Raw genomic sequence first — 12,955 nt, 5'->3', positions numbered from 1 at the left:
AATCAAGAAGAAGCAGACACACGCCTCCTTCTCCATGCTCTTCATGCAGCAGAATCTGGTTACAAGTCGGTCATCATCACTTCGGAGGATACTGATGTCATGGTCCTGTGTCTGGGCATGTGCCACAAAATCCCATCCCACCTGTTCCAGAAATGCGGTACACAGAACCGGACAAGATTCCTGGATATCACCACTCTGAGCCGAACATTGGGAGGCAGCGTATGTGATTCATTGATTGGTATGCATGCATTTACAGGCTGTGACACCGTCAGTGCATTCGCTGGCCGTGGGAAGATGACGACACTCAAGCAGTTGAAGATGAACAAGACATACCAGGATGCCTTTCAGGAAGTTGGTCGTTCATGGGAAGTGTCTACCGAACTTTTTGAGAAGTTACAGGAAATCACCTGCCACATGTACCTGCCAACTACCCAAACAACTGAGGTAAACAGGCTCCGTTATCAGCTGTTCAGACGTGCCAGACGTGGAGTGGTAGAGTCAAGTCAACTCCCTCCTTGCCAGGACTGCCTTTTCATGCATGCACTGCGTGCAAACTACCAGGCTGCGATCTGGAGGAGAAGTCTGCAGAGCCAGCCATGGGTTGCAAACCCAACAGACTGCGGTTGGATGATAGATAACGACGGAAAGCTTGTTGTCAAGTGGATGCAAGGGGCACCAGCACCAGAAGCTATTATACAGCTACTGTCCTGTGCAAGTGTGTGCGGTCATGTGAACTTCCTCAGTGTACTTGCCTCAGCAATGGCCTGAAGTGCACAGACATGTGCAGATTACAGACATGCCAGAACAAGGGTACTGAAGACGAGCCAGTAGAACAACAGTCAGATTCAGAGTCCGATGTTGAAGATATTATGGAGTAACATATATATATATATATATATATATATATATATATATATATATATATATATATATATATATGCACATGACATGTTCAGTGTGTATTTACATAACTTGGATTAAATTTTGTTACAAATACTACATCTAGTCACTCCGGGTGGTACCGATATCGTCATATTTGGTTCTTGGCTCATGCTAAAATTCCTGTGGAACACCTAAAGGGTTAACAGTTTTTAAAAATGAGTTTTGAACAGCTTGAGGGGTGTAGTTTGCAAAATGGGGTAATTTATGGGTGGTTTCTGTTATGTAAGCCCCTTAAAGTGACTTCAGAAGTGACTTGGTCCTTTGAAAAGTGGGTTTTGCTGTAAATGTGAAAAATTGCGCATAAAACTATAAGCCCTATTACGTCGTAAAACAATAAGGTTTCATTTTCAAAATGATGCCAATATGAAGTAAACATGTGGGGAGTGTAAATTAATAACTATTATGGGGGGTATCAGTATTTTTGTAAAAAGCAGAGAATTTCAAAGTTAAAAAATTGCCGATTTTTCCAAAATTTCCGAATATTTAGCATTTTTTTATATAGAAAGGTAAAATATATTGACTCCCATTTAGCACTGACGTGAAGTACAATATGTCACGAGAAAACAATCTCAGAATGGCTTGGATAGGTGAAAGCGTTCCAAAGTTATTAGCCCATGAAGTGGCACAGGTCAGATTGGCTTAGGCACTTGGGTACAAATAGGCCTAGGGCTGAAGGGGTTAATAAGCTACGTATATGTAAGGGCTATCATATCAAAAAATAAACTACAGACATGCATCTACCTAAAAATACCAAAGAGAATTAGTCACTCCGCTTGGTACCGATATCGTCAAATTTGGTTCTTGGCTCATGGACTATGAGTGATCACTTGTTAAACAGTTTTGAAGCTTTAATTCATTTTATACAATTTAAAGGATAATTTTCTACAATTTAGTAATTATTTTATATATTACTAGAGATGAAGACTGATGTACTGAAGGTTTCAAAGATGTTCAAAGATTGTCAGGAAGAAGGAACATAAAGGGCTCAAATGCATGTATTGAAGCTATATAGAGGCTTAAAGGGAATGTCAATAGGATCAACCCTCTATATGGGGCATGCACCATGTTGACTAAATTGATACCTTGCTATCTGCAATCCAATGTTTTATCCCAGCGAAATCCATGTTTTTCTTAATATGCAAATGAGCTGTTAAGATCTATGGGCAGGACATAGATCTTCCTGATAATATATATTTAACAGATAATTTACATATAAAGAAAAACGTGGATTTCTCTGAAATAAGACATTAGATTTCAGATATCAAGGTACCAGTCTATTCAAGTTTATTTATCTTGAATACCCATATAGACAACTTAGGAGGGTTAATCCTTCTGACAAATTCCCTTTAAAAAGGTTATCATCATCTTTTATCTCCAGGAACACAATTTCTTTTCCTTCTGGCCTCCTGCATCTTTAAGTCAGTGCCCTCATCAAGATTCACAGTTTGGCCCATCGGCATGATTGAGACACTAGTTTGAGCTGGCAAGACGGGAAACAAATAGGTTAATCTGCGCTGTCATAGAAGAAGACTGAGGGAAGAAGAATCCAAATGTAAGCGCTTTATTCATCAACACGTTTGGAAGTTTTCAACCTCTTCATCAGGACAAACCACGGTAGTGCAGATTAACCCATTTGTTTCCAGTCCTGTCTTCCCATTGGCCTGCAGAATCCTCAAATTCTATCAGTGGTTGTGTGAACACAACCAAACTAGGTGAGCACCATTGTACATGTCCTTTAACATTTTTATACCCGGATAAAACCCTGTTTGAGCTCTCTAATCTTTCCAGTATTTTTCTTCATTGACTAGTCTTAGCTGCAGATTTTCCAGTGCTGATAACAATGGCATCTTTGCCTCTACAGCATCGGAGGAGCACTGGGATGCTAAAGCTGACCAGATAGAGCTTCACAGAATTAGCCATCACTAATGTTCATAAAATTCTCAAAAGAACAGTTTAATATTGATTAAACCTTTTGAACATGAATCCGACAGCAATCAGCAGGATTCGTGTCTTCTGAGATACCTGATGTTTGTTTTATAGTTAATACAGAGAGTATTCATTAGATCATTAAATAATATTTACATTAAAATAAATCATTATGGTAAAAAAAATTGCATAAGTGGAATAACAAAAATTTTGGTTTTCCAAGTTGTAACAAGTTTTACCCATCACTGCACCGAAGCCCGATCCCGTGCAGTTCAGGGTCTTATCGGGGAAACTCACACCACATTCCATAGATTCCCTCCCCCATAAAAGTAACACCAAAAAATGTTGGTAAAGTAGAAACTTAAAGAAAAAATGTTGGCCTTGTTTTACTTCCATTTTTTTTCCTAATAATTGTTACCCATTGTGGCACCGGGGCTCAATCCTATGCAGATTCTTACTGAGGGAAGCCATTCTATTCCATTATGATGGCTAGGTATCTTCCACTGACGCTGAGCTCATGCAAAGTGATATTGGTTAGATGACTCAGGGGCAGAACACATACAAGTGTCATTGATTGAACTGAATTTTTTGTTTACCGTACATTTTTGGCACAAGTATAACATTTAGTAATTTTTTTTTACCTCAATTAGAAAACCTTTGAAAATTAAGGAATCAGCCAGAAATGCCAGCTAGGGTACAGGTGATGATCAAAAAAAGCAAATGCAACAACAGCCTGCCCTTGATATCGGTGTGGCATGTATGATCTTTATTTTTTCCTTATTTTTTTTTATATAGTGCTAACATATTCCGCAGCGCTTTACAGTTTTGCACACATTATCATCGCTGTCCCCAATGGGGCTCACAATCTAAATCTAAATTCCCTATCACTATGTCTTTGGGAGGAAACTGGAGAGCCCAGAGGAAACCCACGCAAACACGGGGAGAACATACAAACTCCTTGCAGATGTTGTCCTTGGTGGGATTTGAACCCAGGAGTCCAGCACTGCAAGACTGCAGTGCTAACCACTGAGCCACCGTGCTGCCCTATGATACTCCTCTTTGACAATTGAAACAGGTGTGCCAAAACAGACTTGAACAACTAAATAGTTAAATGTCTCGATATAGTGTATTGATTTTTCCCCAATTTTTGATTACGCAAATGAATTCCCTGTGCCAAAAAGGATGGCATAACAATGACTGCTACAATATAGTTGCAGGGTGTACGGTTGCTAAACTGAATTAATAAACAGGTATGCTAAGCATTCAACTTTTTGGCAGAATATATATACAGCTCTGGCAAAAATTAAGAGACCACTGCAAAATGTTCAGTTTGTCTGATTTTTCTCTTTATAGGTGTATTTTTGAGTAAAATGTAAATTGTTCTTTTAGTCTATAAACTTCTGACAACATGTCTTTGAATTTCCAAGCAATAAATTTTGTATTTTTTTCTGAAAAGGACAAATGGTCAAAATGAAAAAACTAAACAAAACAGTGCTTTCAGACCTCAAATAATGCAAAGAAAACAAGTTCATAATCATTTAGAAATAATAATATTAATGTGTTAACTCGGGAAGAGTTCAGAAATCAATATTTTGTGGAATAACCAAGATTTTTAATCACAGCTTTCATGCGTCTTGGCATGCTTTCCACCAGTCTTTCACACTGCTCCTGGCACAAAAATGTAAGCAGTTCTTCTTTGTTTGATGGCTTGTGACTATTCATCATCCTCTTGATTACATTCCAGAGGTTTTCAATGGAGTTCAGGTCTGGAGATTGGGCTGCCCATGACAGGGTTTTGATGTGGTGGTCTCTTAATTTTTGCCAGAGTTGTATATTTATATATATTTATTTATTTTTTATTCTAACCCCCTAGACAAACATTAAATAACACTTAAAAACTATGTAGATACAGACATGAAAAGAAAGATGAGGTGAAGGCCAGCTGTATTGCTGCGGTGTGTACAGTTGTTAAATTGGATTAATAAAACGTTATACAAAACTTTAAACTTTTTTTGTATTTATTTATATTTTTTGTTTAAATTCTCTATATGTGACAACTGCGTTGCTAGATAGGTACACAGAAAAGAAGATGCAGAAAAAGTCAGGAGTATTGGGATGGAGCGTATGGTTGCTAAATAGGACTAGAAAGACAAGTATGCAAAAATTAGCATGTCCTTTTTATTTTTTCTTAATATTAAAACCATGTGATGAGGGGAAGCCCGCATGGCCAACCCTGAAGTTCAGTTAACCCAGAGTTAGGGGGGGCCTTTTTTGTTCTGAAGCAACATCTAGCGGAAGATGCCTGAAATGTGGTTAGGTTACTTTTATAGTTGGCGTTTTTGAAAACCTGGAATAGTTAAAAGAAGCTCGAAAGACTAAACATGTAAACAGCAAGTCATTTTTACACTGGAAGGCGTACATTCAGTCTTTTTTAGCATTTATTTAGAGCTTTTTCAGGAGGGTTACGGAACAGAACTGCCTAAAATAGATGACGGGTGCACATTCTCCTAGGCTGGGTTCACATTGCGTTATGGCAGTCCGTTAGACGGACTGCGTTACACCGCGGAATAACGTGGTGTAATGCAGTCCGTTAAAGCTGACATTAACCCCTATTATCGGGCGTATCGCCAACGCATGCCATAATCGCATGCGCTAGCGATGTGCTGTCATTCAGTGACGGAGCCTCGGACGCGGGCTGCAGCGTCTGAGGCTCCGTCACCGCTAGCACAGATGAATTCATCTGCGCTAGCGGTATAGCATAACGCGATGGCGTGTATGCTATAGTGTTAACGCAGCCCGTCAACGCTATGCGACGAAGGGGCTGCTTTAACGCAATGTGAACCTGGCCTTAGTTGACTTAACAGTATAGGGATTGACCACTTAAAGTATTTTGGGTAGCAGGAACGCCAAATACGGCCCTAATTAAATCTAGAACGGTGTTTCATTCTACAGGTTGCTAAAACAGCATATGCAGCGCCCCAGAGTCCTGGTCGTTGCAGTACTGTGGATCCGCCACTATGGGGAGCCATGGTGCGTTCGATGGCACTGAAGGAGTTCATCTGACCAGGTATCACAGACACCAATATGTTTCACAGCAGGGCCTCCGGGGGGAGCTAAGGGTTCTATTCATTAGGCCACTCCCCACCATAGTGGGTAAACTGGGGGTCAGGCAGGAAGTTAGAAGAGAAAGCTGACTGGATTGAACGAAGCAACACCTTGTGGCAGAGGGTGTTGTGGAGGAAGAGACAGTAGGGTCTCTGTCAGGGGTGGTATCCTGACAGAGGCTTGGCATTAGAAAGAACGTAACGGGACCGTGCCTGCTCAGCATAGCGGCGGTGTCCAAGAAAGGACTAGAAGCGAGATAGATTGTGCTGAGTGAGAAACGAGATCAAGCAAAAAGGAGAATACCAGTAGGGGTCATGCTGTAGGACCGGAGCAACATCCTACTGAGGCGCATTACCGGTGGCCGGAACGCCGAGGGAGTGGAATAGCATACAGCTTCAAGCCATACTCCAAACAGCAGCAGGGCAGTCAGTTTAAGGCGGGCTGTCTACCACATATCACCTATGAAGTCTTGGGGGGCAATTGCGGGAGAGGGGCGTCTCTAGGGTCCCGGAAGAACTCCAGGCCTACCTGACAAACGGGTGCCGTTCCAACCTGAATAACAGGGAGGGATGGAATACGAGAAGAACATCAGTGAATCGAGTTGTGAGGGAACTTAAGAAACAGACACAACAGTTGTGGGGTACTTTCCGTGAGCACAGCAGGGAAGGACTACAACACATAGCGCTAAGAAGGAGGGCACTGATTTCCACCTGTGAGGAGAACTCTGGAAGTGCCATCGGACCGACCGGACTTGCGCAGCCTGGTGAACCGTATTCTGGACTGCGGACTGAGAGATCTCCAGTAAAGAGGTAAAGAGACTGCAACCTGGTGTCCTCGTTATTTACCGCGACCTGCACCCCACAACTGCACCGCTACACCACCGTTACTGCACCATCATCATCACTTATTCTACCGGACGTCCCCCACTGACAGACAGGGCCACGGACCGGGTCTAGCCACCGTGACAACCCCAGGACTGAGACCCAGAGGCCCGGCTCCGGGTACCCCTAGGCCCTGCGGCGGTGTGGGGGCGCTCCAACTTGGCGTCACGAACAGGATCTACTTAAGCCTGAAGAATCAGGTCATGTGTGCCTTGGAACTGTGATTTGTTGTGCTTGAACTGTACTTTATTGCAAAGACTGTGTGCTACCATTGACCAAGAGAAGTTCCCGCCAAAAGCCGCCGCCATTGCTACTTCGGAGAAGAAGGAGGGCGTGCTATGGGAGGAGACTACCAGAATGGCGCGAGAAATGGATACCGCCCCCTGCGCTTCTGGCTGCAAGGAGATGACCTGCCCCAAAGCAGAGGACAACCTCCTGATTTGCAACGGCGGGAAGCGGGTGATGAAGAAGCCCGACCTCGGAGAAATGGCGGAGTCAGATGCATGCATTGCCACCGATCAGCAGATCATGATGAAGAACAGCGAGTGCCGGAACGGGGAAGGAGCAGTCCCGGCTTACCCTCGTTCACTAGAGGTGGACCCGTGTCCTCTACAGCCGGCGGATCCGAAGCCTTTGGAACAGATAGCGGAGCCGAGTCTCCCAATCCTGGCCTCGGAGTCAGCGGAGGAGGAACCACAGCGAGCGGAACAGCGTTCGGGGACCGCATCGGAGGAGCCGCGGTCCGGGCTCCGGCCGATTCCAGCACCCTTGTTAATGGACCAGATCGGCATCGATGGAACCACATTAGGCGCAGGTACGGAGAGCGCCCCTGCGCCCCCCCACGAGCCCGCTTCCACGATCGGCCCCCATCTCAGTGAGGGTCGACGCTTCTCGGCGGGGTTAATGGTATTACCCCCCGATGCCCTGGGAAGGATGGTGCCACCGCTGCCAACTAGAATGGGGGAACCTGTGGATGTGAGCCCAGACGGGGTAGTTCTTCGGTGGGACAACCCCTGGGTTGGGACAGATGGATCCCGGGAGAATGGATTCACTCTTGCGGTGCTTACGTGGGAACAATATAGACAGTGCTTGATCCTACATTGGGAAGGACGGAAAGAGGTCGAGTTGATGGGTCCACTGAAAGTACAACAATCCCCTCCGGCATGGGATGACCGAGACGCGGTCAGGCGGGGAACTGTGTTGGCCTACCATGTAAAAAGGGGATGGGGCCTCATACATGAGCCGGGATTGGATACTGATGTTTTTGTTGCGCACTGTAACGTAAGGACTCCCTGCTGTGGCCGAGGCAGAGAACCGTTGCAAAAGGGGGATCAGGTGACCTACAACCGCCACCAGAACCCGCTCGGGTGGTATGCACGGAACGTCCTGCGGTGTATGTCTGGAGCCGCGACACTCACTACTCCGGACCTGGTCCCAGGAGCACCCGACCTTGTCACCATGGCAACGGTGCGCCTGGTAGCAGCCACCGAGTTGGCCAGCCGAGTTCACCTTCACGTTCGGGCCACGGGCACCGGCGCCACAGCAGCCGGAGGCCCGGACCCCCGGCCACCTGAACAAGAGTAAACCTCGGAAACCTGAAAATGTAAATAGTTTTCCCGTTAACTGTTTGTGAACTGTTTGCTGCTAAACCCGCTCAGGGTTAACTCTTTATGGATCTCTTAGTTAACCCGGGATCCCTATTGTTTGCTTTTCCTACCAGTTTTGCACAAGTTTTACAAACTGAGAAATCATGAACAGTGCATGATCCAAACTTTCTTGTAAATAGTTTGCACCTTCTTAAAGGCGCTTTCTACTGGTTTTACTTAAAGACTCTTTGCGAAGATACCGTTCTGGAACCTTTGCTGAGCAAAGACTGGTAGGCTGAGAAGACGAGCTACCTCAGAAAGACTTGATCCCCTCTTAAAGGGGATGTTTGACCTGAACTTGAAAAGTGATACTGTTTTAGAACAGTAATATGATGATGCTCTGGAAGAAATGTAACTGTTTTTGCATAAAGAAAAGTTATGTGTGTTTAATCTGTTTGAAATGTGAAACCTAGATAATGTTCTTTAAAAAGAAAGATGCAGAGAGCCCGTAGGGGAGGAATTAGAGTCCTGCATAGTTGAAAGAAAGGAAGTAATAACGAAGGTGAGGATAGAAGGTAAACCCTGAGTCCCCATAGAAAGTTAATAATGTGTTACTAAGGACAGAAAGTGAACCCGTAGGGGTTAGTGAGTGAGTCCTTATAGGAGCCAAGTAGAGCCGGCTCAGTGTTCTCAAACTGAAAGAAAAGTTATGTTCTATACTGTGTATAGTAGTTGAAAAGGCAGTAGGCCCTGGCTGAACGGGGCGGTCCTGTAATAGAAAGGAGAGGCAGTAGGTCTGGTGCCGTTAGGACAGGCGGTCCTGCAGATTCCAAAGAAGGCGAATGCAAAGTTAAAATACCTTATAATGTGATTATAGGAAGGTCTTTAGCGGATTAAGAGTGTATATCCTTAAAGGCAAAGTTAAATTATTGGTCAATAATGTTTGCACCTAGTAGAATACCCGGTTGGGTAATGAGAGCTAATTGTAGCCTGTTGCTATGATATTTAATTATGTTTGTAACGTTAAAGTGTCCTCACCTCCCATAAAGGGAAGCCTGTTCAAGTATACTTATTGTTTTGCACTCAACGAAAATTGTATGTCTTTTTGCTAACCTGTATTGTTGTTTTCTTCCCAGTCCCGGAGTACTGTGTTTAACCAGGGGGGAGTGCAGCGCCCCAGAGTCCTGGTCGTTGCAGTACTGTGGATCCGCCACTATGGGGAGCCATGGTGCGTTCGATGGCACTGAAGGAGTTCATCTGACCAGGTATCACAGACACCAATATGTTTCACAGCAGGGCCTCCGGGGGGAGCTAAGGGTTCTATTCATTAGGCCACTCCCCACCATAGTGGGTAAACTGGGGGTCAGGCAGGAAGTTAGAAGAGAAAGCTGACTGGATTGAACGAAGCAACACCTTGTGGCAGAGGGTGTTGTGGAGGAAGAGACAGTAGGGTCTCTGTCAGGGGTGGTATCCTGACAGAGGCTTGGCATTAGAAAGAACGTAACGGGACCGTGCCTGCTCAGCATAGCGGCGGTGTCCAAGAAAGGACTAGAAGCGAGATAGATTGTGCTGAGTGAGAAACGAGATCAAGCAAAAAGGAGAATACCAGTAGGGGTCATGCTGTAGGACCGGAGCAACATCCTACTGAGGCGCATTACCGGTGGCCAGAACGCCGAGGGAGTGGAATAGCATACAGCTTCAAGCCATACTCCAAACAGCGACAGGGCAGTCAGTTTAAGGCGGGCTGTCTACCACATATCACCTATGAAGTCTTGGGGGGCAATTGCGGGAGAGGGGCGTCTCTAGGGTCCCGGAAGAACTCCAGGCCTACCTGACAAACGGGTGCCGTTCCAACCTGAATAACAGGGAGGGATGGAATACGAGAAGAACATCAGTGAATCGAGTTGTGAGGGAACTTAAGAAACAGACACAACAGTTGTGGGGTACTTTCCGTGAGCACAGCAGGGAAGGACTACAACACATAGCGCTAAGAAGGAGGGCACTGATTTCCACCTGTGAGGAGAACTCTGGAAGTGCCATCGGACCGACCGGACTTGCGCAGCCTGGTGAACCGTATTCTGGACTGCGGACTGAGAGATCTCCAGTAAAGAGGTAAAGAGACTGCAACCTGGTGTCCTCGTTATTTACCGCGACCTGCACCCCACAACTGCACCGCTACACCACCGTTACTGCACCATCATCATCACTTATTCTACCGGACGTCCCCCACTGACAGACAGGGCCACGGACCGGGTCTAGCCACCGTGACAACCCCAGGACTGAGACCCAGAGGCCCGGCTCCGGGTACCCCTAGGCCCTGCGGCGGTGTGGGGGCGCTCCACATAGATTTTCGAAGTAGTACAATAGATATTAGTAAGTTGCCTGTATTCCTCTTTTTCACACATTTAAAAAAAATTATATACTTTACATAAACTTCCAACTAATTTAAGATTTAGTTTTATTTTATTTTAAGAAATCATCTGTTTAATTTTTCTGTTAGTGGCTGATTATTCCACATATTCACGGAACTTACAGAAAAGAAACCTGATCTCATCTGTATATTTAACCTTTATGGTAAGTGCACACAATGTCTTCTCCAGCTGGGTGAACCCTGCCAGGTTTTTCAAGATGAATACGCTTCAGTCAGCTCCGGTGTGTTTTTTTTTCTTAAAGGGATATCCGGGACTTTGCTTATTTTTCCCTGTAAGGCTCAGAACTAACGGATAGGTAGTTGCTTGATTATTAATTATGTACTCACCTCTCTGTCCTTGTTATAGTTGATCTCGCCTTTTTAGCTGCTTTTAATCATGTAATTAAAGACTTATTCTTAGGGTACTGTCACACAGTCACACTTTGATCACTACGACCGTACGATCCGTGACATTCCAGCGATATCCATACGATATCGTTGTGTCTGACACGCAGCAGCGATCAGGGACCCTGCTGAGAATCGTACGTCGTAGCAGATCGTATGGAACTTTCTTTCGTCGCTGGATCTCCCGCTGACATCGCTGGATCGTTGTGTGTGACAGCGATCCAGCGATGTGTTTGCTTGTAACCAGGGTAAACATCGGGTAACTAAGCGCAGGGCCGCGCTTAGTAACCCGATGTTTACCGTGGTTACCAGCGTAAACGTAAAAAAAACAAACCGTACATACTCACATTCCGGTGTCTGTCCTCCGGCGTCTCAGCTTCTCTGCACTGTGAGCGCCGGCAAGCCGGAAAGCGAGCACAGCGGTGACGTCTGACGTCACCGCTGTGCATTCCGGCCGCTGTGCTTACACAGTGCAGAGAAGCTGAGACGCCGGATGACAGACACCGGAATGTAAGTATGTACTGTTTGTTTTTTTTACGTTTACGCTGGTAACCAGGGTAAACATCGGGTTACTAAGCGCGGCCCTGCGCTTAGTAACCTGATGTTTACCCTGGTTACCCGGGGACTTCGGCATCGCTCCAGCGCCGTGATTGCAACGTGTGACCGCAGTCTACGACGCTGGAGCGATAATCATACGATCGCTGCGACGTCACGCATCGTGCCGTCGTAGCGATCAAAATGGCATTGTGTGACGGTACCCTTAGAAATGATGTTGTGGAAGTCATTTCCATAGGAGTACAGTGCTAAAGCTGAATTGTTTAATTCGGCATATATTGACATTAGTACAAATTTTGAAAAATTCGATTAATTTTGCAAATCCGAATAATTTTAATTTCCTTTTAGAACAATAGCTGAAAATGACCTTTTGATATGTTATAGATCACATGAGACAAAGAAGAAGGATCACAGGACCTTGAGTGCGGCCCATTGGGCTTCTCAATAATGCCCTGTAGCTGTGCTAGCTTACAGCATAGCCATTAATGAGGGAATATAGGTCAGAGCCACAATAAAAGCCCAAGCAGAAGATGCAGCTGCCATTTTGAATATTGATAGAAAAGAGAACCTCAGAGCTCAGTCAAAGAAGCAAAATACCAAGAATATAAAAAACAACATGCGAAAGAAAATAGATGCAGTTACACAAAAATGATAGAGAGATAAGCAGAAACGAAGGGGTCACTCACACAGTGAGCTGCTGCTGTCTGTGCTGCAATTCACTGAATCAGTTTACTCTTGCATATCAATAATTTTTTGCACCTGTCCAGTGTCACCTTGTGACATTGGTCAGGGTAAGGGTTATTACTAAATAAAAATGTAATAAAGAAAAATAATATATATTTTTAAGTTAATATTATTTAAAATATGTAATATTTTCCATTTTAATCAGCATTAAAGTCCTACAGTATAGTGTGTAGTTAAACAGGCTGTTTGTTACAACTAGTTACCATCCCTTAACCCATAATATATAATTTGATGTTGATTTGATGTTATTAAGGCTGTGTTTGGAAGTAAAAGCTTGAAGAGTTTTCATACAGTCCCGGGAGCCCTTAGAGTTGTCATACATATCTTTTCAGGGCTATTCGAGACTTTGGATCACTTTCATTTTGTACAGAATTGATTGGGCCAAAATTGAATTATTCAGC

General features: G+C 44.6%; 1 protein-coding gene and 1 long non-coding RNA gene across 5 annotated transcripts in view; one reads left to right on the top strand and one right to left on the bottom strand.

The window, feature by feature from the left end:
• Nucleotides 1–12,955, bottom strand: part of KCNIP4 (potassium voltage-gated channel interacting protein 4) — a 1,385,815-nt gene that overhangs the window by 493,217 nt on the left and 879,643 nt on the right. The gene's annotated exons all lie outside the window — the stretch shown is intronic.
• The window catches only part of LOC143793217 (uncharacterized), a 137,757-nt gene that overhangs the window by 93,285 nt on the left and 31,517 nt on the right, over nt 1–12,955 (top strand). The gene's annotated exons all lie outside the window — the stretch shown is intronic.

Source organism: Ranitomeya variabilis, chromosome 1, assembly GCF_051348905.1.
Source record: "Ranitomeya variabilis isolate aRanVar5 chromosome 1, aRanVar5.hap1, whole genome shotgun sequence".
NCBI lineage: Eukaryota > Metazoa > Chordata > Amphibia > Anura > Dendrobatidae > Ranitomeya > Ranitomeya variabilis.
This window is presented reverse-complemented; position numbering and strand designations above follow the sequence as displayed.